We start from the raw sequence: 26,602 nt of genomic DNA on the forward strand, positions 1-26,602 counted from the left end.
TATACCCTTACTGCCTACCTGTGACTCCAAGAAACTATAGCACATGCAATAGACTCATCCCAGTAAAACTATCTAGACAGATGGGATAAACCAGATTGAGAGTAACAGGCTCAAACCCATCAGTGTCCAACTGAGTATATGAAGAGACTTCATCCAGTGGAATGAGCAGATAAGAACGATTTGTTTTAGTGGTCATGAAGGTGGCTGAAGTAGGCATTGTGCATAGAGCTTGATCAGACATCAAAGACATTAAGGTCCCACTGTATCCTGAGCCTTTCCTAGTCATCTTGACTTTTGTCCTGCCACTGAACCTTGAGGATTCTGAGAGAGTGAGGTTATTGACTTTGTACAGCTTTGAATTGAGTCCAATTCACTCGATTCAAGATGTCACCCATGATGACTTTGGTCCTCTTTGAAAACAAAGGACAAACAAAGAAGTTGTCTGAGTGTAGAGAGTGTTTTCTCAGCACTTAACACAATATACATATTAAGTACTTAATTAATGCTCTTACTATCCATCCATCTAATTATTTAGTGGTACAAGTATCTCCATCATCTCTTTAGGATTTGTTTCATGAACTAATAATGGATTCATCCTTATATACAAAACTTGATATCTCAAGCTCAGTCTAGTCCTACTATGTGCCAGGATATCCACACAGATGAAGTTCTTTGTCTGAATTGGCATGGGACACTGGTTACTGCTGTAGAACATAAAGAATTGTGTATACTTTGGAAGAACTCTGATGACCCTCTGGAGGTCCCAAAAACAGAATTTCCTTCATCTTTCCATCTTGTCCACACAAGCCAATGATTTTGTTTCTTTTTCTTTTTTCTTTTTTTTCTCTTTTCTCCTTTTATCAGCTATTATCTGTGGAAGGAAATTAATAGATTTAAAAGTTCACTTAGAGACCATTTTCTCATTTCTCCAATGAGAAAACTGAGGCATGCAAAAAAAATTAAGTGATTTCTCCTTGGTTTTATAGGCAATATTTTAAAGGTACTTGTATCTATGTTGTGATTTCATTGATTTTGGAACTCCTCAAGAGAATTTTTTGCCATGCTGGTCAGTATAACTATCCTGCAAATGACAACTTACAGCATTACCCAGGACCCTGAGAGGCTAAGGGATTTACTCATAGTTAGAAATATTAGAGACAGTATTTTAAGTCAGGTCTTCCTGAGATCAACCATAGAACCATTATACTATATTGTCTCTTTTTCTTTCTTATTAAATAAAGAGTGAAGTCTACCATTCTCTTTTAATTCAAAATTTCTTAATATTATAGAATGATAATAAGCTGAGCCCAGAATTAAATAGTAGGAAGAAAAAAATAGGTGCTGGAAATTGAAAATTCACTGGTATATACCATACTCCTGTGAGGAAATTTCCCTTAGCAATGCATGTTGACATATTCTGTGTGACTTATAGAGGACTTAGAGCTTAAGTGACATGCCTAAAGTCATAAGCTAATATGTGTTGGAAGGACAATTGAACCCAAGGCTTCTTTGCTCCAAGACTGACTCTATTCATTATACTATCCTGCGTAGGAAATTTTGAGAAATGTGGTTCTGTGGTAGTAATCAACTGGTTGTTGTTTAAAGAAACCTTTTTAATACTATATTGTCATAATGATGCTACATTTTTTAAAAATAATAAAACTTCATGATTTAGCAGAGAAAGATTTTCAGTGACCAAAGGGCAACTGAAAAGGTCAGTATTGGACCAAATTAAGCTGCAGAATTTGACCAAGGATAGGTAGGCAGATAATGCTATATATCACTGTGGGAAGGAGTGCTGTTGTTCTAAAATAAGATGATGCATGGATATGAATTTCTCTTTCCTGATTTTTTTGGATTTGAGGAATAAAGAGGTGACCTAGTGACTTAGTATCCTACAAATCATTTCCATGGGTGGTTCTTCACATATTCCTATAATCCTCTTAATTCCATTCATTTAACACATATATTAGCTCATAGGAGATGAAGTTCCTAGTAATTCCTGATCAGATTTCATAAAGAAATTTAATAATCAAGGACAAACCCTTGTACTCTCTCAATGACCAGAATAACACTAACCTCAGTCCTGGATAAAATGTGAGTCTATATTGTAAAAATGTATTATCAGGTGGTCTGTAGAGTAAGTCAATGATAGTGCTATCACTTTCTTCACTCCATTGGTTTCCAACAATTTTTTCAAGGTTTTTAAATTCCTCTACCTGGAAATATTTTCTTAATATAAAGATAGGAGTTGCATTTACTCCATCACACTGAATTCTTATTCCTTTAAAAGATGAGACATCTCAGGAGTTAATCAGAGATCTGTACTACGTCTGAAAAAAATCTGAATCTCAATTAATCAATCCAAAATTTTTCAACCAGGGATGACAGGAGGTTTATTGGGATTGCCTGGGGGACCTGCAGAACAAATCAGTTTAAAACCCTAGAGATTCCAGCAAATGAGAATGCACAAGGGTGTTCCAGATAAACCTCTGAGAAGGATTTTTTGGAGAAATAGGTGAAGAACTTTTGCCCTATTGCCATTTTCAGTTTTTCTTCTCACCACATTGAGTGAAGGAGGACCTTGTTAACATTGGAAGACTAGGGTATTTAGTTTTTTTCATCAGCATCCTATCAGAATCTCCTGATGGACAACAGTAGCTAGTGACAGTGGCTGTATAAGGAGCTAAAAATACACAGAATTGTAAAAAGAAAGACAAATTCAAAGCCCTCCAAGTATTTTGGCAGAAAAACTATGTCACACCTAAGGTGACAATCTTGAAGACTCCAGCAAAAGGATTTCTGGGAACCTTTGTCATATATATTCTAAATTTGACACTTTTTTTCCCCTTGGAGGCTATATATCCTTTTGACAGAATGTGCTATGAGCTTCTATGGATGATACTCAACTATACCACTATAGTAAATACCTTTTTCTATGGCTAAATGTGGGAGGAAACACACTACCAAGGGCTCCTGAGCTATAGCATTATAGATAACTCTATGTTTCCCTAGAGCCCTAAAGGGATATAGTAGAGCCAAGTTCTGAGTACTCAGCCTGCCAAAGTGAGTTGGAAGAGTAGCTACATGGATATGAAATATTATTCTATCTTCTTTAACCTATTTTCTATCTCTGTCTTTTTTCCCCAAAGCTAAACATCTCCAATATTTAAATGGACTTGTGGATGTCAAGATTAGGAGCTCTTTCACCATTAATATGCTGTAGACACTCTAAAGATCATCACTCTCCTTTCTCAAATATGACAATTAGAATAGAATAGGATGTAGCACTTATGGCATAAATGGAAGAGAACAGGGGACCCACTTCTAGATGCTATGCCTTTCTTAAGGTTTCACTAACCTATTCAGTTATTGTGCTTTAATATTTGTAAAGCACTTGACATATGTTGACTCAATTAAGCAGTTAGATGTGCCAGGAATGATGGTAAATATTGGAGATACAAATGTATCTTTAGTGAAAGATTTCCTGACCTCTGGGGGCTTATTGTAATAGGAAGAAATAATCCAAGAGGAAAGCATGGCCAGGGAGGAATTTTTTGGACTAGGAGTCAGGAGTGATTTATAGGACAGTCAAATGATCCACTCTTCCCATAAGTAAGAGTAGAATTGATTTTTTAACTGTGTCATTGGACAAAAAGAGGATTGAGAATCTAAGTATGGGGCAAGACAAAAGGCAAAATCGCCTTGATAGACAGGATGGGATGTTAAATATGGTTTTGATGCTGAAGCCCTAGGCTCACTGAATATAATAGATTAGCTAAGTGAGGTAAGTTTGACCTTGTTCATCCTCTATTATTCACACCCAGTACAGAAATTCCAAAGGGTTAGCATTTGTGAAATAACTATATTCCCAGAACTGTACTAAGCACAGGGGGACACAAGGAAAGGAAACAGCTCCTGTTCTCAAAGAGTTCACTTTGGAATGAGTGAAAAGACAAGTAAACCACTATGTACAAGCAACTTAAATACAGAATAAATTGCCCTATGTTTAAAGAGGATTGGAAAAGGAATCGCAAAAAGTGTTACTCTAGGTGGAACTTGGAGGAAAAATAGAAGCAAAGATGAGGAAAGAGAGAATTCCAGGTATGAGGGACAAAGAAGTTGTATGTAAAAATCGCACAAATTCCTGGAGCACAGAATATCTGCAGGAAAGTAAGTTATAAGAAAAATAAAAAGATAGGAAGGTACCAAGTTATTAAGGACTTTAAAAGACAGAAGATCTTATATTTGATATTGGGTGGGCACATAATCAATAGATTTTGCTGAATAAGGGCTGTGACTTGATAAGATATGTCCTTAAGGTTTCTTTCTATCCCTCCTTAAAACTCAGACAGTTCCCATTTTTTCTGTTCTCTTAGATTTATTTTTTTCTTTTATAAAAAAAAATAGGAGACAATCAGGGTAAGTTATTTGCCCCAGGACGTTAATTCTGGTAGTTTAATATAGAGGGTATTGGTCTATAAGTAAATAATCAAGACTGATAGCAAGTTGATCTGGGTGAATGGCTAGATGGTATGCAAAAATGGTCTGATTTGAATCTAGTTAGCTATAATGATCCAGATGTCAACTACAACTCAAGCCCATACCAAGAGTTGTAAAATTGAGTCATAATAGACAGTAAATATCTGAAGCCAAATTTGAACTCAAGTTCTCCTGATTCCAGGACCATTACTCTGTCTACTATACCATCTACCGGACCCTCCTTCCCTTATATTTTAATGGAAAAAAAAAAGAGGCTATATGCAGAGGGCTCTCTCTTCTCCCCTATTCCTCATCAATCAGATTCCTTCTCCCATTATCTCCTCCTTTACTCCTCATTCACATGAAGAGGTGGAGCTCCTTGCCAAAACAAAGCCCTCTATGTGGAGGACTTTTAAATAATCCTATACTAGTCCATTTTTTTTCCAGAAGATTGCCCCCTCTAGCCTAGCCGCTCTCTCACTAATATTCAAATCTTCTTGTTTACTGCTTGTTTCTCTACTGTCTACAAACATAATTGTGTCAACTCCATTCTCAAAACACCCTCCCTTGTTGCCTGCTAAATCTGCCCTCCAACTTCTTTCAATAGCTAAATTCCTTAAGAAGATTTTCCTCTTCTGTCCTCTTACTCTCTTCTTTATTCTTTGTGCTGGCTTCTTACCACATCATTCAACAACACTGCTTTCTCAGAAGTCATTAACAATCTCTTAAAATGGCCAAATCTAATGGCTGTTTCTCAATCCTCATCCTTCTTAACCTCTCTGCAGCTTTGAACACTGACAATCACATTCTTCTCCCTAATGCACTTTTCTCTCTTTTTTCAGTTATGTTACTCTCTCTGTGTTCTCCTCCTACTAGTCTAACCTCTCCTGCATTTCCTTTCTTCCATTCAGGTCATGCCCAATAATTATAGTTGTCTCCCAAGGCTCTATCCTGGACCCTTTTCTTACTCTATACTATTTCACTCAGTTATCTTATCAGTTCCAGTAGTTTTAAGTTTAATCTCTTTGCAGACAATCTGCAGAGATATCAGATCTACTTCTCTAGCCCTATCTCTTTCTCTGACATCTCAAATTAGATGTCTCATAGATATCTTAATTTCAGAATGTCTAAAACTGACTAAAACTGCCAAATCCTTTTTTCCCCCCTAACTTCCTTATTAATGTTAAGAGTATCACCATCTTCCCAATCATTCAGGTTCACAAATTAAGTAAAGTGACTTCCCACTCTCTCTCCAAAATCCAATCAGCTGCCAAGTCCTGCCAATTGTACTTTCATTGTATTTCTGATATGTGTTCTTTTCTTTCCTTTGACACTGCCACCCCATTGGTTCAGACCTTTCTCACCTCATATATGGGCAGTTGAAATAGTCTACAGATTGGTCAGTCTGCATCCAATTTCTCCACACTTAAATCTATCTATCCACCACTCAGCGGTCAAATTTATCTTTCTAAAGAGCAGTTTCAAATCTGGGTAGATTAAGTTCCCTAGGAACTAGGGACATTAATTCTGGAGGTTTAATACAGAGGGTGCTGACCTATAAGTAAATAATCAGAACAGGTGACAAGATAGTCTGGGTGAATGGTTGGATGGTGTTCAAATCATGGTCTGTTCTGTGTCCAGTTCGTTATAATGATGCAGGTTTCACCTACCACAACAATTCAACCCCAAACTGGGAATTGTAAAACAGAGTCATAGTTGAATTATCATTATTCCTGTATTTTTTTTTATATAGGCACCTTTCCTTGTTGGCTGACACATAACTATAATAATATTCTGTGCACTTACAAAAGCAGCATGTAGAATAAACACTTTGAAAAATTACTTACATTGGAAGCCACCTTATGGATTTTTTACAAACTGATACCCAAGTTTGAAAATAGCGCAGTGTTATTATAACAGAAGAAAAGAAGGTCTCACCGTTCACACTACCTCAAGATCCATTAAAGCACGGAGATGCTTTTAGACTAGATTTCCGCCCCCTACAAATTTAGCTTGGAAACAAACAAGTGTGTTATAGACAGTAGAAACAGGTGACCAATTCACATCAAAAGATTGGAAAGAAACAAGGAACAGTTAATGTATGTTACTGTGGAAGAAGCTGAGCTGGCTATAGCTGTGCGTGTCAGACCCTACCAAGATCACTTCCTAGGATGCCCACTGCGCACAGCTAAAGGGTTAAGATCACTACTTCCAAAAACAGCAGAAACAGTAGAAATGCAGGCCAGATTCAGGCAAGGTGCCCATAACCAGCTGCCTTAGTCTATTTCCGGTGAATTTAATTTGGTTCACTAGCAAATATGACTTTGATATTCCTTCCTTATAATTATCATTTGAGGACATCAAATAGCATACTCTTACCTTCCTCTATGATTTTAGCTTTTGAACTACAGACTTCCAATGTGTTCTGCCCATTCCCATCATAACTGGGTCATAGATTACTGCTGGGAACATCATGGAGATCATCTAATGGGAATTTGTCCTACACATGAGGAAACTGAGATCCCTATAATTTAAGGGACACCAATAGTCTCCCAGATTGTTCTTAGAACCAGGTTTGAAGCTTTCAAGACATTAGGAGTTATCCTGTTTTCCAGAGCTAAGTCCCAGCTAGCAGGCTGTGCCATGAGCTTGGCATAACAACAATACTTTGCACTCATCCTCTGGATAATCTTATCCTCTGGCAATTGCTGTCATGGAATTTATTATTTTCATATTAATTGATATAATATATATAATGATTTAGAGTTATTGAAATTTCCCTATTTCACAGGCGATCCTGGTCTGAGAGCTGGGTACAGCAGAAAGTGATCAATCACATATCCTGACATGCTAAAAATCTCTGTGCTTGTAACTGCTAAGTGAACCAAAACAGGTGCCGCCCTCCTGTTCCTACCAAGCTAACTTTGGTTCCATACCCTGCTGAACAATCACAAGGCTAAATGACCCTAATGACTTGAGTTAATCATAAGGCTCAATGATTCTAACAACTTAGAAACTGTTCCCAAAGGACCCAAGAATATCTCTATTGTCCCTCAAAAATGCCAACCTTTGGAAACTGTAAGACCTAAGAATGACTGTGTTGTGGTCCTACTTTTTGTGCTTTTGATACTTAAAAACCCTTTCACTGCCATAAGCCTCAAACCCTTCTTCTCAGAAGGATTTTGCCTGCATGCCAGTTTTCCTCACTCTAAAATTAAATCGCTATTTGATTCCTGACTCACCAGTTTCTAAACGGCTTTGTTCAGCCCTGGCCACCCACATATGAGAGACCATCTAGTCCAGACTGAATTTAAAATTCTTTTGTCAAAACTAAGCCCTCTGATTTCAAATCTAATTCTTTTTCTCATCTCAGATTTGACTTTTTGTAAAGGACACTTTTCTAGGATGTGGATATTATTACTCTCCTCTTCCCTTCATGTTGGAATTCTTATTTCTCCCGTCAAACATTTGGTCAAATCCTTTTATAAGTCCACCACTTCCTTGCAGCTCTGAGAAGTAACGAGTTTATTTAAGATCTTTTCTCCTCTCTTGGTATGGTGAAGATCTAGTGCAGTACAAAGCAGAATCAGATTCTATTCCTTTGTGTGAATTTCTGGTGTCACATCTGAAGACACAGTTCCCAGAGAGATTTCATAGGACCCAAATAATTCTGGATAATAAGACAATGTGCTGCCTCAAAATCAGATGTGTTTACTCCTAGAACAGTTTCTTTTGCACCTGAGAACACCTACTCACAAGCTGGGATTTGGAAAATTTGGGGACTAAATAGGCTTGGGGGTACAAATACGATGGATGAAAACTGACTTCAAATATTGAAAAGCTGTCATGAATGAAAAATCAGGCTTGTCATATTTGCCTTATGGGGTAGATCTAGAAATAACAAAAACAATGATAATAATAGGAAACATTTATAAAGTGCTTTATTATTCACAAAGCATTTTACAAATTTTAACTCATTTTATGCTCAAAACAACCCTAAGAGTTATATGCTGTTATTATCCCCAGTTTGCAGATGAGGAATGTAAGAAAGGCAAAAGTTGAGTGACTACTCAAAGTTATGCAGCTAACAAATATAAGGCTGCATGTGAAATCAGGTCTTTCTCACTCAAGTCTTGATTACTGTATATACTGCATGACCTAGCTGCCTCAAAGCAATATAAAAAGACAAATGTAGACTTGTTTACAACTTAATAAAACCTTCTTAACAATAAAACTATTTACAAGTGGAATGTATTATCCTGAGGTCACACTGTAGGTTTTCTCTCACTGGACATCTTGGAAAGGCCAAATCACTATTTCTTATTTATATTGTCAAGAAAATCATAATTCAGGACTAGACCAATAAGACTGAACAGACACTGAAAATTTTTGTTCCACTCCTCCAAAATTTTGTTGTTATTTAGTCATTCACTTGTATCTAACTCTCCATTGTAGAGGACTGGAACTCTAGAGAAGTATCCTTGAAACAAGGATACTTACAATAAGGTATTTACTCAGGGGAATTGATGAGATTTTTTTTTATTATTATACATATACTTAGTACTTAGCATAGTGATGTAATAGCTCTACAATTGGCACATACTCAGTATCCTGTAATGACATAATTGTAATAGGATATTTAAGGGCTGAGAAAACTGGGGACAAAGTCATACTCAAACTGAAACTGGTTGAGACTGACAGACTGTCACAGACTGTGAAGGAGACAAGATTTTGGACTCTTTTTCTGTCTATCCTTGGGGTGATTATTCTGCTGAGACTAAGGCCTATCCAGAAGACCTCCAGAAAGCTAGCCTGGATATTGTACTCCATGGCCCTAAGAGAGATAGTACAATTCCTTCTATCCAGTATTATCTCTTGAAATCTGTCCAAGCTCATATTCACTTCATCCATGATGCAATCTACTTTGTACCTCTTTTGGATGCATGTGTGTATACCTCTTTTGTATGTGTGTGTATGTGTGCGTGTGTGTGTGTGTGTATACACACACACACGCACACATACAAAAGAAGTACAAAGTAGATTTATATATACAAAGTATTGTATATATATTGTATATATAACATATATACTTAATTTTTATATTTCTTAACTATCAACACACATACCCACAATTAGAAGGTGAGTTCCTTGAGGGCAGAAGCCATTTGAACCTTTTCACTGACTTCCTTTTGTATGAATCAGGCACATAGCAGAGAGGGATAAAGATTAGAACTTTGATTTCCATGTCATGCAACTCTTCCTTCTAATGCCTTATCTTGGACTTGTACATTGGAATGATAGCTTAGAGGAAAAAAAAATGAGGAAGAACAATATTGGAAGGAGGAGGAAGAAAAAAAGGCAATGAATCTGAAAACCAGTGAGAAAAAGGTGGACTTAAACCCAGGCCTTCCTCTTTTGAAAATAAGCTCTCCATTGAGAGCTGCCTCTGTATAGATAGTGAATATAATAAATGCTTATTTATTGATTGAATAAATCAATTATTGAACCATTGGTGTGACCATTGTTTTAACTTGGGAGAATCACCTCTACAGTTGAGACTTGTTCTAAAATGATTTCCTCATCAACCAGCCATTTTTCTTCATGCCAAATTTGGTCAACTAAACTCCTATTGTTGAGACTTTTAACATTGTCTCCTCACGATTTCTTTACCTCTTCACCTTTGATAACATTCATTTCTATCCAATGTTCTCAGGCACATGGGCATGGTTGCCTGTTAGCCTTTTCCATTCCATGAAGCTATGCCATATCTAAAGGACCAAGCTTAAAATGCTATTTTCTGACTATAGTTTCCTGCTCTCCTGTCTTACACTTCCTCACTCATATGCAACTTTCTTTTGACTCTCACTGTGCCTTTTGGTCTTTTGACCCCCTTCATATTCTCCTCATTTATCTCAGATGACAGTTCATCTGAAAAAAAGATATGCTCTCACCAGGCAATATTGTGTTTCCTTCTGTCTCATTATTTTTTGACTAAAACTCTTAGTGAAAAACATTTAGTATTAGCACACAAGCTATAGTGTTTAATTTTATTAAGCACTTACCTATGTGCCTAGAGCTGTGCTAAGTGTTGGGGATTCAAAACAAGCCTCTCCAAAATGGCCCCTATGCTCAAGGAATATACATTCTTCAATTATGAATTTGCTATATTTTAGAAAGGATGTTGATAAGTTAAAGTAGTCTGATGGGATTCAAAGATAGGGGTAGTTTCTAATGGAAGGCTATAGTAAGAGTGCAGAAAAATGATGGAGAAAGAGAATAAAGAAAAGAAGTAAAAAAGGAGAAAAATGAGAAAGGACATTGGAAGTAGGAGGAAGACAAAAGGCAATGGATGAAGGGAAAAAGGAGAACAAGGACTAGAAGAAGGACCAAGAGGCATAAGGACACAGACTACTATTTCTTGCACACTTCAAGATTGTCAATATTTGCTTTATCTCATTTAAGCCTCATAGTAGTCCTGCAAGGTCAGTGACCAGGAGGACCTAGGAAGTAGAAGAGAAAGGATGGCATAAGTATGAGAAATGCTGTGGGTATAGAATCCAATGTCTTGAAGATTTAAACGCCAAAAATTCATAGGTTCTGAGTTATACACTAGGAATACAAAGATTTTGTTTGGTTTTTGTTGGGTTTGTTATTTTGTTAGGCAATCAGGGTAAAATGACTTGGTTAGGGTAACACAGACTAGTAGGTGTCCAGTGCCTGAGGCCAACTTTGAACTCATGGCCTTCTAACTCCAGACAAGGTGCTTTTTTCTCCACAGGGAGAGGGAGAGAGAATACTATGCTTGCTTATAGGGGATTTCCAATAATCATGTACAATACTTATCAAGGGCAGCTGGATGGTACATTGAATGGAGTATTAGACTTTCAGTCAGGAATACTTGGGTTCAAATATAATTTTAAGCACTTACTAGCTCTGTCTGGACAAATCATTAAATCACTTACTTTCTGGCTCAGTTTCTCCATTTTTGAAAACGAAAATAATAATAACACCAATCTCATGGTTTTATTGTGAGAATTAAATAATATATTTCTAAAGCCTTTAACTAGGTATAACAGGCACTAAATAAATGCTTGCTCCCTTCCCTTGCATTTCTGGAGTACTTGAAGTTTACACAGTACTTTTCTGAAATCAGTCCTTTGGGGCCAGTGTAAATGTTGTCATTGTTAATTTTAATTCATAGCCAGCAGAAGAACTTAAATGATTTCCCCATAATTACACAGCATCAGAGCTGGGTCTTGTAAGCAACTGTCCTAATGCCAAGTTCTGAGCTCTACATGATATGATATTGTTTCCTTTTATATGGAAGAGGAAAAGGGTAAGTCACAAACAACTCAAATGCAAGATAGCATATAAGTGTATAGAAGAGATAGAATAAAGAGTTATGAAAAATTCCTAAAGACAAAGATCCCATCTAGATCAAGAAAAAAAGGGGATCATAATAATTCACATCGCTATAGAATTAAAGAATTTTCAAAGTACTTTCCTTTCAACAACTCTATGAGACAAATAGAGCAAAAAGTAGTATCCCCTTTTCACAGACAAGGAACCTGGTCAAAGAGAGTATCTAATTTCCCAATTATTTAGCTTGTAAGTAATAGAAACACGTATTTGAGAAGTGTTCATGGGATTGTTGAAATCAGATCTGAACTCTGAAGGAAGGGAATAATTTCATAAGATCAGAAATACTAGTTCTAGACCTGGATGAGGACTTTATAAATCCCTGATTCCAATGCTCTCATTTTATAGACAAATACAATGATGTCCACAGAGTAAAAGTAATCCACTGTGACAATACATCACATTTGAAGTTAAGCCTACGTCTTCTGACTTCAAATCTAGTCCACCCTCCAGGGTACCATATCATAGAAGTGAAGAGTGAATCCCTCTTTCTTTGTGGATAATTGACTTTCACAATTTCAATAAAAGATTAAATTAATTTTTGCAGTAGTATATCACATTATTGTCATACAGAGAATGCATATGACAGAGACCAACAAATCTTTTAGTAGTTTCAGCAAACACATTTCTTGTTTTACCACATATCCCAACCTGCACTCATGAAGTTCTATGTAGTCATTTAAAATACTACCTGGATCTAAGGGTGGCTCAGATCATGAGTTCCTTATCACAAAACTCAGGCTTAAACTTAAGAAAGCAGGGAGAACCACTAGACATAATGTACCCTAAATAACATCACTTATAAATAAAAAGTAAAGGTGATTAATAGATTTGAGGGATTTGGGTCTGGTAGATAGAATGCCTGAAGAATTATGGACAGAGAGTCATAATATTTTATAGGAATTAGTAGCAAAAAAAATTTCAAAGCAAAAGATCAAGAAAGTGAAATGGCTATCTTATGAGACTTTACAAATAGCTGATGAAAGAAGAAAAGGAAAAATATATCCTGCAGGATACAGAATTCCAGAAAATAGCACAGAGAAATAAATTTTCTTAAATGAATCAAGGAAAGAAAAAATGAAAATAATAGAATGGGCACAACAGGGGAGTTCTTCAAGAAAATTTAAAAAATCAAGGGAAATTTTCATTCAAAAGTGGACATGATAAAAGATAAAAATGATAGAGATTTGAAACAGAAGAGATTATGAAGAAGAATTATATGTGATTTTCACATCACCAATAACCTAATGAGGTGGCTGTTGGACAAGAGTGCCAGACATCTTGGAGAATAAAATCAAGTGAGCTTTAGGAAGCATTGCTAATAGGGGCATAGTCAAGATGGCAAAGTAAAGGCAGAAATTTACCAAACCTCTCCCCCAAACCACTCAGAATTCCTTTAAAAAATGATTCTAAGCAAAGCATCAAAACACTCAAAAATAGAACATTTTCTAGCTTAAAGCAACTTAGGTCAACAGAAAAGGTTTATAACACCAGGATGGGAATCCAGTATGGGTGTAGGCCAGGCCAGCACAGCCCTGACATGACTCTAGCCCCTGTCCCCACTCAGGGCCCAGCATCAGTGGGGGCAAGATCTTTGAATCAATAGCAGTAATGGAGATTTCCTGATCTTTGAGTCAGGGAACACAAGGGAAGACTTGGAAAGTCAACAGAAAAGATCTATGGCAATGGGATGGAAGTCCAGCATGCAGTCCAGTGCAGGTTGTACCAGTGCAGACCCTGAGCTCAGCCCTGGAGTAAGCAAAGCAGGACTCTTGCTTTAGCAACCAGATCTTGCAGCTATAGTGGGGCAGGGATACTCCTAAGAGTTCCAGGGCAGAAACTAATGTTTGTGGTCAGGTCCCTAGAAGAATCTCTGCGGAAAAAAAAGTACAAAACCCCTGAAGCCTGGAACAATGCATGCTCCACCCTGGAATCAGAGTCCTATTTTAACTAAGAGTTAAAAGCAGAGTAATAGGCTAGAAAATTGAACAGACAACAGAAAAAGTTTCTGAAGTTATTGTAGTGACAAGGATGAACAAAACACCCTCAGAAGATGATAACAAAGTCAAAGCTCCTATATTCAAATTTCCAAGAAAAATAAGAATTGGGTTCAGGTCCTGGAAGTGTTCAAAAGGATTTTTGAAAATCAAGAAAGAGAGATAGAGGAAAAAATAGGAAAAGACTTGAGTGTGGAAATGAAATGCAAAATGCTAATGAAGAGAAAAATACCTTAAAAAGGTATTCTTGAGGAGGAACAGTGTAAAAGGAGAGAGAGAAAAACTGGGGGGAAAACAATTAGCCACAGTAATTTTCAAAAGAATTTTGAAGCAAGCAAGCATTGCTAACAATAAGGCTAGAGGAGGTTAGAGAATTCCAGCAGAGCTGTTTAAAATTCTAAAAAATGATGCTGCACTCAATATGTTTAGAGCAAGTTTAGAAAACTCAACAGTGGCTACTGGATTGGAAAAGAGCAGTGAACATCCAAATTCTAAAGAAGGATAGAGATAAGAAAGTTCAAATGGCTGAACAATTGTGCTCATTTTATATACTAGTAAGGGTTTGCTTAAGATTCTACCAAATATTACAAGAAGAACAGGCTGATTTTCAAAGAGGCAGAGGAACTAGAAACCAAATTGCCAACATTCACTGGATTATGAAGAAAGTGAGGGAGTTCTGGGGGTGGAGTAGGGGAAAGGGGAGGGTGTGAAAACCACTTCTGCTTCATTGACTACATCAAAGCTTTTGATTCTGTGCATCATAAAAAAGTAGCAATTCCTCAAAGAGACGACAGTACCAAATCATCTTACTTGTTTGCCGAGGAACCTGTATTCAGGCCAAGAAGTAACAGTTAGAACTGAACATGGAACAACTGCTTGGTTTAAAATTGGAAAAGAAGCACAAGTCTGTATGTTGTCACCTTATTTATTTCACTTATATGCAGAGTATATCATATGAAATGCCAGGTTGTCTGAATCAAAAGCTGGAATTAAGATTGCCGGGAGAAATATCAACAGTCTCACATATGCAGATGATACCACTGTGATGGCAGAAAATGAAGAGGAATTAAGAAGCTTCTTGATGACAGTGAAAGAGAAGCATGTGAAAGTTGGCTTGAAGCTTAACATAAAAACTAAGATCTTGGCAACTAGTCCCATCACTTCTTGGAAAATAGAGGGAGAAGAAATGGAAACGGTGTCAGAATGCATATTCTTGAGCTCAAAGACCACTTCAGATGATGGCTGAAGCCATGAAATTAAAAGATGCTTGCTCCTTAGAATGAAAGATATAGTAAATTTAGATGGCATACATATGAAAAAGCAGAAACATGGCCTTGCCAGCAAAATTCCAAATAGTCAAAGCTATGGATATTTTTTTTGTTCTTTTTTTTTTGGGGGGGGGGGAAGGTGTTTTTGTTTTTGTTTTCCATTAGCAACATATGAATTGAGAACTGTACTATAAGGAAAGTTGAGTGCTGCAGAATTGACACTTTCTTTTTTTTTGGTGTCAGAGAAGACTTTTTAGAGTACCTTGGATAGAAAGGAGATAAAATCAGTCATTTTATATATATATATATATAATTTATTCAGGCTATTACTGAAAGTGAAGCTTAAACACTTGGACTACATAGGTGGGACTTATTGAAAAAGATCCTCAAGAAAAATTGAAGAAAAAAAAAAGAAAAGGGAATTGCAGAAGATGTGATGAGTAGAAAGTATCATGGAAACAATGAACATGAACTTAGACAGACTTTGAAAGGTAGTAGAGTATAGAAGGGTCTGGTGTGTTATGTTCTATGGCGTCATGACATAACTGAACAGATTAGAAGATACTCCCTTTTGTCCTTTCTTGAAAATTGAGACCATTGTCTAAGTTAAATATTTTTTTTCCATTTCTCCATAATTCTTACATGTTATCATGTCTCTACAATCAAAGTCAGTACTTCCCATTGTCTGTTATGGCTTTCCTACCTACAAAGAGTTGTAATTATATTCCTTTATGTTTGGTTTTACTGCCGCACTATCTCTGAACAATTTCTTTCTCAGATCCCAAGAATCTCCTTAAATCAAAAATCCTCGGATCTTGGCCATAACATGTTGGCAATAAGGATCCAAAATTGAATCTGATGAGTCCAAACCTATTCACTCTTTCATTGCACAACACTTCTCCTCAACATACTCAAGTAGCTTATGTGATTCGTAATATTCACCACGCAAATTCTTTGAAGAGTTTCTTATCATCAGTGGAACACTGTATTATTTTTCTCAGTAGCCACCAAATCATATCAGAAAGAGTTGGTTACTCATCCAATATATGATTACAAGTATTGGTATGGACAAAGCTAGACAGAATTTTATGTAAAGTCAGTCTCTAATTAGAATTTGAGATCAATACATAGTTTACAGAAATTTTCTGGCTCACTCAGTCTATTGACTCGCAGGGTTCAGAGAAATGCTCAATTCTTTCTTCCTCTCTAATTTATCAATAATAATAATAATAAATATATATATATATATGTATAAAATCAATGGATTATCGTGGTGGGTCTAAACATATACAGCATTAGAGTTTGATTAAAACAATCACAATGAACAAAAGAGAGAAATATGATGATAAAGTATAGCAAGTAGATTTATATACACTAAGGTAAGGGAGAGAAGATGGAAAAAAGTGGAAAAGAGAATGTAATTGTCAATTTTCTGGAGGACTTAAAAATTCTATCTTACATGCAACTCTTCTCTGATATTTTAAACTTTATCCTTTTATGAAATGAAATTGCTATCTCTCAGACTCAGAGGGAGAAAGCACTTTGTGCCACTTAGAAAAAGGGAACTACCTAAATCCCAGGCATCGACAGCAGTAGTATTGACTAAAGAGACTTACATTAAGATAAAAATAATGGAGAATACTGCCTGAAAAAGACAGAATGCTTCTATTTATAGGATTTTCAGCTACTTACACAGGATACTGAAAGAGATGCACTTGGTGCAAAGATGGAAAATTCTAATCAAATAAGCTATGTTTGTATTTACCTACATGAACTCCTGCTTGCTTCATCAAATGGAATACTAACAAAAATCATAATTATAGTAATAAAAATAATGGTAATAATAACAATAATAATAATGAAGAAGTAATATTAGTAACAACAGTAACAGTAAATAATGCATAGTTCTGGGCAAGTCACCTAGGTTCAATGCCCCCATTGAACCTTTAAAACTATAAATTGCAGGGAAGGTGCTGGTATGAATTTGGCAAAGTTTCCTGATAATAATCTTCCTTACACCAGTGAAATCCCAGGTCCAAGGGGGAAAATATGGATATCTGCCAAGGTTTATTTATTTGTTTGTTTGTTTGTTTTTTGGTTTGAAAAGTAGTCAGGCATGGTGGTACACTCCCATAACCCTTGCCATTGAGTTAGCTGATGTTAGTGGATTACTTGAACTCAGGAGCTTTTAGCTATTAGAGCAAGATCAAAGCTGATTCAGTATCTACACTATGTCTGACATGCTCTGGAAATGATTTGGGGCATCAAGTTTAAAAAGGAATAAATCAGCCTAGGTCAGAATTGGAGCAGGTCGAGTCTTGTCTGTCAATCAGTATAGGGATCAGACCTGTGAATGACCACTACAGCCTGGAGGAGAGGGGGAGACTTAGATTCAAAACAAAACAAAAAACAAAATGCTTACACATACACACATACACACACACATTCATGTACGAACATGAAGTATGTGTATATATGTATGAGTGTATATGTATGTATGTATGATTTTTTCATTTAAATCTGACAACTTTTCAATAAGGTAAGGTTATTAGTTACAATTTACAGATGAGAAAACTGTCATTAGGAAGTGAGAAAAGCAGGATTTGAACCCTCTTTCTCTGATTCCAAATCCAGTGTTTTATTTTTGTTTTGGTCTTTTGCCCATAACATACTTCTATGACTTAAAAATTATCCAACTCAAAAATGGGCAACTTTTATTTGATGCTTGAAAGTGGCTGAATCTTGGTCATTTCTCGCTTAGGGACTGAGATTCAGTGGCCTTCCCTACCCTGAATTTATCTTCTCCTGGCTTTTCTTCCTTGTGATTCTGTGATTAACATGGATCCCTTCTGTGCCAAGAATGAATAAAATGTACCAAAACAGACAGATGTCTTCCTAAACTACCTGTCTCTTCAGTAAGAATGTTTGGAATGACCTTGAAGAAGACTCTTCTTAGATTGAAACTTCGTATAAATAGAAGTCAATCAAAGCTTAGAATTTATAGTGAAATTAATGGAACTCAGTTTTGATTAGCCGGACAATTCACAGCCAAACTGAAGTGTATTATAATTTTCAACTATAGACTATGTGATGTTTTCAGTAAAGGAAATATAAATGACTTTCAAAAACAATGAAACATATTGGGAAGAATTACTCTGTTCCTTTGTTACAAAGACTGCCTTTTTTTCCAATTTTTTAAACCCTTATAGAAATAGACTTAGAAGTTTAAAAGCAAACTGAAAATTTATTTTATCTTTGAGGGGAGACTGAACTTAGCAAAACACAATTTTTTTTTTCATATATACATTAATTACAATCTCCTTCTTGAGATTGTAAGCTGCCTGAGGGAAGGTACTATCTTTTCTCTCATTATATATTTTGTGTATTTCACCAAGTGGCCAAGACATAGTAGATGCTTAATAAATGTTTATTGATTGATTGCATGCCTTGCATTTATTTACACAATAGTGTAGGAGTGCATAGAATCATAGAAGTATGAATTCATTCCATTTTCTCAGAAATTAATAATCTGTCCAGAGTTAAAGTGTGCATGATTTGAAAAAAAAATATCTTTCCCTTCCTTCTACTCTGCCTACTTTCAACCTGTATTTTTTTTTTTAACAATTAAAGTTATTTATGCCCAAAGTGCTATAAAACAGTGCATGTCCTTTAATCCAGCAATACTAGTATTGGGTCTGTATCCCAAAGAGATCATAAAAAATTGAAAAAACCCATATGTATAAAATATTTATAGTAGTCCTTTTGTGGTGGCAAGGAAGCAGAAATAGAGGGGAAGCTTGTCAATTGGGGAATGGCAGAGCAAACTATTTCTCATACAACAATATTCAATTATATTCATATGGCATAGTTTGATCAGCTTATCATGGTAGATAAATTCAGAATTCAGGAATCAGAAAGACAAGTTAGAATCTCACCTCTGAAACTAATTGAATGAACATAGACAAATAAATAAACTTTCTCAGCATTCGTTTCCTCCTCTGACGGAAATAATAGGAGCACCTACCTCACATGAGATAATATATGCAAAAGAAATTGCAACCCATAAGGCACTGTATAAATGTTAGCTATTATTTGAAATTATTTTGATTTAATAATTACAACATAATTTTTATTGATGCTTTTTGTTTTTTCAATATAGTCATTTCTGGATATGCTCACCTCAGCTATTATCATTGTATTATCCTGTAATAACAACAAAGGTAGTTAATTAAAGCAATCTGCCCAGTGTCTATTTGACAATTTCTAAAACATTCTGCATCTGTCACACCCTACCTTTCTATTATGCCAAGAAAGCATTTAAAAATATATCTGTCCAACAATGATCATTTTGAAATACTCTTTGACATAAAAGACTTCAAATACAGGGAAGAAAGTGTGATTGGAAAATCTGATAAACTAATCAAGATGTCAACTTGCAAATTCTTGTTGCAGTGAACACCTTAAATTGCAATGGGGACCATGCACTCAGTTCCCTTCCTTTTAAAAAGAAAGTTTGTTCTCTAAAAGGAATGAATCAACCCATCTTTTTCACTTAGCTACAAATTATTATAAGTACCATGGAGCTATTCCTTAGATCCAGTCTTCCAAAACATTGTAAATAGACTTGACATTTGACATAGATGTGAATATATTGTTAAAAAATAACAGCTCAATAAAAGTCTGGTCCTTTATGACTGTGTCCCTATTCAAGCTGAGTCAGTCATCTTGGAACAAAATGTCCTCACCTCCCACAAACATGCCAAATACGCCTCAGCTCTATTGTTATCTTCCTTAGTTCTTTTCTGAAATTAATGTTCCAAAGTGGTACTTTGGACAGTTACAATAGTTCCTCTTCTCTTCTTCTGCCTTAGCAACAGGTAATCTTGTGAAAAAAAAAAAAGGAATCTGAGACGTGCCATCAAAAAACCTTTTTGCATTAAGTAAGGCAGAATGCTAGAATGGCATCTTTGAAATAAATGTAGAAGAAAAATCAGAAGACAAGCAGAGGTCCTCAAACTTTTTAAATAGGGGGCCAGTTCACTGTCTCTCAGGTTGTTGGAGGGCTAGACTATAGTAAAAACAAAAACTTTGTTTTGTGGGCCTTTAAATAAAGAAACTTCATAATCCTGGATGAGGATAAACGTCCTCAGCTGCTGCATCTGGCCCGCAGCCATAGTTTAAGGACCCCTGGGAGATCTACTTTGCTTCTTTGAACTCTGCCATTTACCAACTTTGTGATGTTGAACCAGTCACTTCACTTCTTAGGTTCAATTTTTTCATCTGCAAAATTAAGAGATTAGACTAGATGATTTCTATGCTTATTTCCACTTCTAAATATATAATCTGCCAACCAATAAATTGATTTATTTTTATGAAAAAGACTGCTGTGATGGAGTGAAAAGCAGTGTAAAGTTTGCTAAGACCAGATGGTTAAATGGAAAGAACATCAAATTTAAAATTAAAGAGTATGAGTTCAAATCCCAACTTTTCCACATAATATTAGCGTAATCTTGAATAAGTCTTACAAATTGAGTAAATTACAGTAGGACATCCTTTTTCAGCACTAAATGTAGAATTCTATGTCCTGAGAGATGCTTGTAGTTCTACCACATAACAGCTGTGTGATTTGAGGCAACTTCTGGTTTGTTTCCTCATTTGCAAAACTTGAGAAATGGGTTGCATGACCTTGAATTTGATCTTAAACCCAACAAATTGATTGATTGATTAATTTTAAATTTATGGATAAAACAATCATTTTCATAATATAGTACAATAAAAATGATTGTACATGAAACTGCAAATCTATTGTGTACAATTTGATATTCCTTTTAAATATATAATAAAGTTGTCATGTAACTTTTTCCCCCATTCCTTCTCCCAACTCTAGAGATGAATGATATTATAAACAAATAAATATAGATATAGGTATGTATATGTACACATAAATATGTGTTTATGAAATTATATATATATTTCTATTTATCAATTCTTTCGATACTGAGAGCATCTTTTTTCGTATGTCCTTTATAGTTAATTTAGATATTTATAATAGTCAAAATGACATATGTTAAAAAACTATTCATAAAACATTATTGTTGTTACTGTATTACTGTATACAATGTTCTTATGAGTCTACTCATTTCACTCTTCATCATTTAGTTCATATCTTTCCATGTTTTTCTAAAATCATTGAACACATCATTTCTTATATCCCAGCAGTATTCCATCACAATCATAGGCCACAATTTGTTCTCTCATCCCCCAATTCGTGGGCATCCCTATAATTTCCAGTTCCTGGCCACCACAAAAACAGATAATTGAGTTATCGGTGACATAGAGGAAGGAATCCTTTGTAGTCAGAAGATCTGAAAGTAAAATATCACTCTGGCAAGCTGCATATCCTTAGATGAGTCCCTTCTCCAAATCTATGTTTTGATTTCCTTTTCTGTAAAAGGGAGGTCATGGTTAATGGCTGCTCCTGCAGAATGGGTGATAGAGTAAAAGGAAATAATGCATGAGAAGTGCTTTGTAAATGGTCATGCTATTAATAGTGTGTGTAAACTATAGTATTAAGGACTATAGGGTACATTTTGTTGTGTGAAGGGAATTGTGCATAGCTATAAAGTTGATGTAGTTTAATCATTATGGTGTATTCAATCTAGTCTGTACATTGAATAGCTCATCCCTGCTGTCTTACCTTTTAGCCATTAACATTAATTAATGATATATTTAAGAACTCCCTGGCAAAGAATCATCTTTCACAACCCACAGTCTGACATTTAATGGAGGTTGAATCTACACATTTTAATTCAACATGTATTTGTTTATTAGCTCCTCCTCCTCTGATTCCCCCAAAGCACAATGCATTGTGCTAGATGTTAAGAGAGATGTAAAAGTGGGACTGCATTATTCTTCTGGTTTAGAAGTTTCAGTACCTCCCTATTGCCTCTGGCTCCTCTTTCCCTCTTTATGCAGAAATTTCTGAACCTACCTATAAAGTTCTCCTCCTTCTCTCATTCTGTTAGAAACCATACCTTTCTTAAAAACTCAAATTAAACACTATTTTCTGCTTAAAGATTTTCCATATTGTCCCATCTACTTCCGCACATATATAGCAATTATTTTGTATGTATACTTATATAATTTTTATGGAAGAAAGCAAGTTCTTTGGGGACAGGAACTATTTCATTTTTTTGTCAACATCTAGTTTAGTTCCAGCCACACAGGAAATGCCTAATGAATTATTGAGTGAATGGAATAATATATATACACATATATATATACACACATATAAACACAGTGTACATGCACATGCATATTCGTATATACATGTCATAGTACACATATACACACATGTGCATATACATATATGCATATAATACACATCTGTAAACACATATATGTATATGTATGTAGAATTATACACACACATACATGCATATATGTGTGTATTCCTGGGTCATTTATCCCCCTTCACAATAGAATTTGGACATTTTTCCAGATTTATTTCCTAGTACTCCAATTTTTAAAGTCTACCTTCTAGCAAAACTATCCTATTTACTGTTTTTAATGCATGATATCTTAACTCCCATGTTTATTCATGTACAGAGGCTGTTCCTCACATTTGGAATTTCTTATCTTTATTTTTTAGATTTCATAGCTCCATCTATAAAGAAGACTCAAGAACCTACCTGCTTTTCTGATTCCTCTAGTTGTCAAATATTTTGTATTTCTATATATTTTGTATTTGCTTATCTGTTACATGTTTTCTTGCAAATGGAATGCAAGGCACTTTAAAAAATCCATTTGAAAGATAGTTTGGTCATTGGCATTGCCCTCCAGAGATTCAATTGAAAGGTGATTCAATGGAAAACCAGTTGACCTGACTCCCTTCTGTAGTTTCACAGCCAATATCCTATATAGGTAATAATCTAGGACAATTGGTAATTCCTTATTGTTCAGCAATTGTTGCAGAAAAATTAGTCATTAATTAGTGTCCCCAATCCAATAAACATCAGCATTCACTTAAAAGATATGGAAAACAGATCTATAAACATTTTCCTCCAACACTGAGAGGGGAAGAAGTGTTTTCTCTAAAATGGCCTTGGTCCCTAGGAAGAGTAGCATTAGACAACAATATTTATATTCCCTCTGAATTCACTTCTAACTGTGTAATGAATGTTGCCTGTTCGAGTTTATATCCTTGCTACTGCTGGAACAAACCAAGAAAGTCACTAAGAACTAACTTCATTTTTCAGCTTGTTGCTTCTGGCAAATCTCTGCAGGGACTCCGGATTCTGGACATCTGGTGGCTGGTTCTCCTGACTTTTAAAATATCCCAAGGTCAAAGCCATCTTCAATTTACCCAAAAGCACAAATAGACACAAAGGAGACAGAAATAACCGTAAGGCCATGGACTCAGAAACCATAATATGGGACCCATAGTGGACAAAAATGGTCTGAGGTTGCTCTTTCCATGAAGACTTGTCCATGACTCCTCACTTGAAACAGACTATTGTCTTTAAATTGCTCCAGAACATTGGTTATGTAGTTAATCAACAGTTTGTCTCCTCACCATATGGTTGACATTGGAACCAGCTAGAACATCTGTATGTTCTAAATTGGGGTCATGGAGCTTCCATTATTATCATGCCTGTTTGGAAGCAGTCTTCTATTGTCTTCCATATATGGGATTTCATTATACTCATATTTCACTGCTCATGGAGATACATTGGCAAATTCCAATGAGAATTTGAGAAAAACTAGAAGGAAAATTTAAAATAATGCCTGAATTAACTGGCTTGTAGATGAAAATCTCCAGTCCCATTTCACCAGTGATCTGCTGGACAATTTCACCTAGATCTTCCATTAGACATCTCAAACTCAAAATGTCAGAAAAGACTTCATATTTTTCTCCAAGCCTGCCCTTTCTCTTCTCTTCCATATTCCCATCCTTTTGCCACATTTCCATCATTCTAATGCTTTTTCACATTTTCAACCTCAATTCTCCATTCTGAATCATCTCCCATATTTCAACAGTTGCCAAGCATTGTCTGTTCTCTTGTATATCATCTTTTACATCTGTCTCCTCCTTTACAGTCTCTGCCTTCATTTTAATCTTCATCATTTCTCACTTTAAAAGAAGCCAGAGATTTCAAGAGATGAAGAAGAATAGGTATGCCAGGCATATTGTATATGAGGACCTACTTTTCCAGTCTTACTAATGTTTCCTATTCCAAAAGAGACTGCTAGCTGTAACAAGTATAATGACCTTCCACACTTTTTTCTCTCTTCTTTTTGTACAGGTACTTCTCTACTTACAAAATGTTCTCTTCCTACTCTTAGGATGCCTACCTTTCCTCCAAATCCCTTTCCACCTCCTTTTGCCCTTTTTTTTTTTTTACCCATCTATTTATGTGTTTCCTCTCATTTTCTCCCTTTTTTCTCCTTTTTTTTCTCTCTCTCCCTTCCTCCCCCTTTTCTTTTGCATATTTTCATCCCCCTTGAACAGTAAAATGTGAACATCTTTGAAGTTTTTCTTTTTGCATTTTTATGCCAAGGTGACTGGCATATAGTAGGTGCTCAATAAATACCAGTTAATTAAATTGAGCAGCAGAAAGCACAGTAAGTGTCCTATAGTCCAAATTGTTATTTATTTATTTATTTATTACAAATAAGAAATTTATTGGAAAGAGGTGAAGGTGAAATCTAAGCTTGAAAAATCAATCCGGCATCATTCTTTAATAAACACTTATTTTGTGTCAGGCATTCTTCGAAGTAATAGGGATAAAAAGTGAAAAGGGACTAATAATAGTCCCTATCTTCAAGAGATTTTCATTTTATTTTCCTTCTTTCTTTCTTTCTTTTCTTCCTTCTTTCTTCATTTCTTCTTCCTTTCTTCTTTTTTCAGCTTTTCATTCTGCAAATCAAGAATATTCAGTTAAAAAGACCAGAGCCCATGGTACCATCAATTTCCTGGAGTCCTCTTTCTTTGCTTCCCTGGTAGGGGTACTACCAGCTGCTGGAGCAGGTCAAACAATAGTTGCATTACAGTCAAGATGTCTCTTGCATTTATTTGATTAGAAAACTACAAATAAGCCAGATTCTTAGGGTTTAAGACTTACATGTTAATCTAATTAATGAATTCGTATATTTATTTACATTTATTTTAACCCCTGGACTCTGTAAGGTAAGGACAGAATAACAGCAAAGGGAAGAATGGTACTTTAATACTAAGAGCCCATGGGCCTCAAGCTGTCAGTGAATTAGAGGGATGGCTATCTCAAGCATGTAAAGGCTTCCCCCCACACTTCGCCCATTCGGATGAGAATTTTTTTTTCCCCATAGACAAGAAACAGATTATTTTCCTTCTTATTCCCCCCTCCTTTTTTTTTTTTTTGAAACAATTTCTGTCCCACATCTGCCAGTTTACTTCCTTCTCATTCATATTTTCAATGCGAAATTCCTCTCTGCCAAAAAGTTTTCACATTGAAAACATTCCCTTCGAGGATGGGGCTCTGATGTAAAGATAACAAATAAAAACAGAAGTGCGCACCAGAAGGAAGAGAGGAACAAAAGAAAACAAGGAAATTAAAGAGACGGAAGAAACGTTGATCTCTCTTGGAATCTTAAAGTTTAAGCTCCCAGGAGTGGGTGGGAGCTCGACTATTAAGTCAGCATGTTGGCTCCGACTTCGCCATGGACTGCACACGTCTGAGTTAGGGCCGGTTTTCGCTCAAACTGAGTGGAGAAAGGAACATCACTCCACCATTCCAAGGCCCCAGAATTTAGCCATCTGGCATCCCTTCCAGGAATCCAGCCCACTCATTTTTGTAAGGACTTTGATGACTCAGCCCCTGGAGATGGAGCTCCAGGAAGACTGTCCTTCTGGCAGATGGAGCCCCTTCTCATTCATTGGAATGGGGGCCCTCCCACTTCTGATTTCATTTCAGCTGGGGTCTCCGTGTAAAGGAAACGAGGCACGGCCTCTTGCGTAGAGGGGCCCTTTTTTTTAAGGCTGCTCTCCATCCTTAAGCGTGCAGGGGGCCTTGGCTGAGGCCAGGCCATTGGGGTTTCGGGCACTTTGCGCGTGTGACTGCATGGAAGCTCGCCCCCATCCCCCTTCCCGCGCCCCGCCCCCACTGCGCTCAGTGCTAGGGACTGGCTCCCCGCCTCCTGACTTAGGGTACCCTGCCCCACCTCCTGCCCCTCCTGGCGCTGCCCTCCCCCCCCAACTCCCGCCTCCGGCTAAGATGCCTCTAGTTTTGACTCAGCCGAACTCCCGGTCCCCTGCCAAGCGGCCTGATGAGCTCGCTCGCTCTGGCGCTCTGCTAGGAGGCCCGCCGGCAGTTCAGGGGAGAGGGCTCGCTCCTGGCTCGCTCTCTCCGCTCTCTCCCTCTCTCCATCACTCCGTGTCTCCCCGACTCCCCCTCTCCC

This window comes from Antechinus flavipes, chromosome 3 (assembly GCF_016432865.1).
Source record: "Antechinus flavipes isolate AdamAnt ecotype Samford, QLD, Australia chromosome 3, AdamAnt_v2, whole genome shotgun sequence".
Classification (NCBI taxonomy): Eukaryota; Metazoa; Chordata; class Mammalia; order Dasyuromorphia; family Dasyuridae; genus Antechinus; species Antechinus flavipes.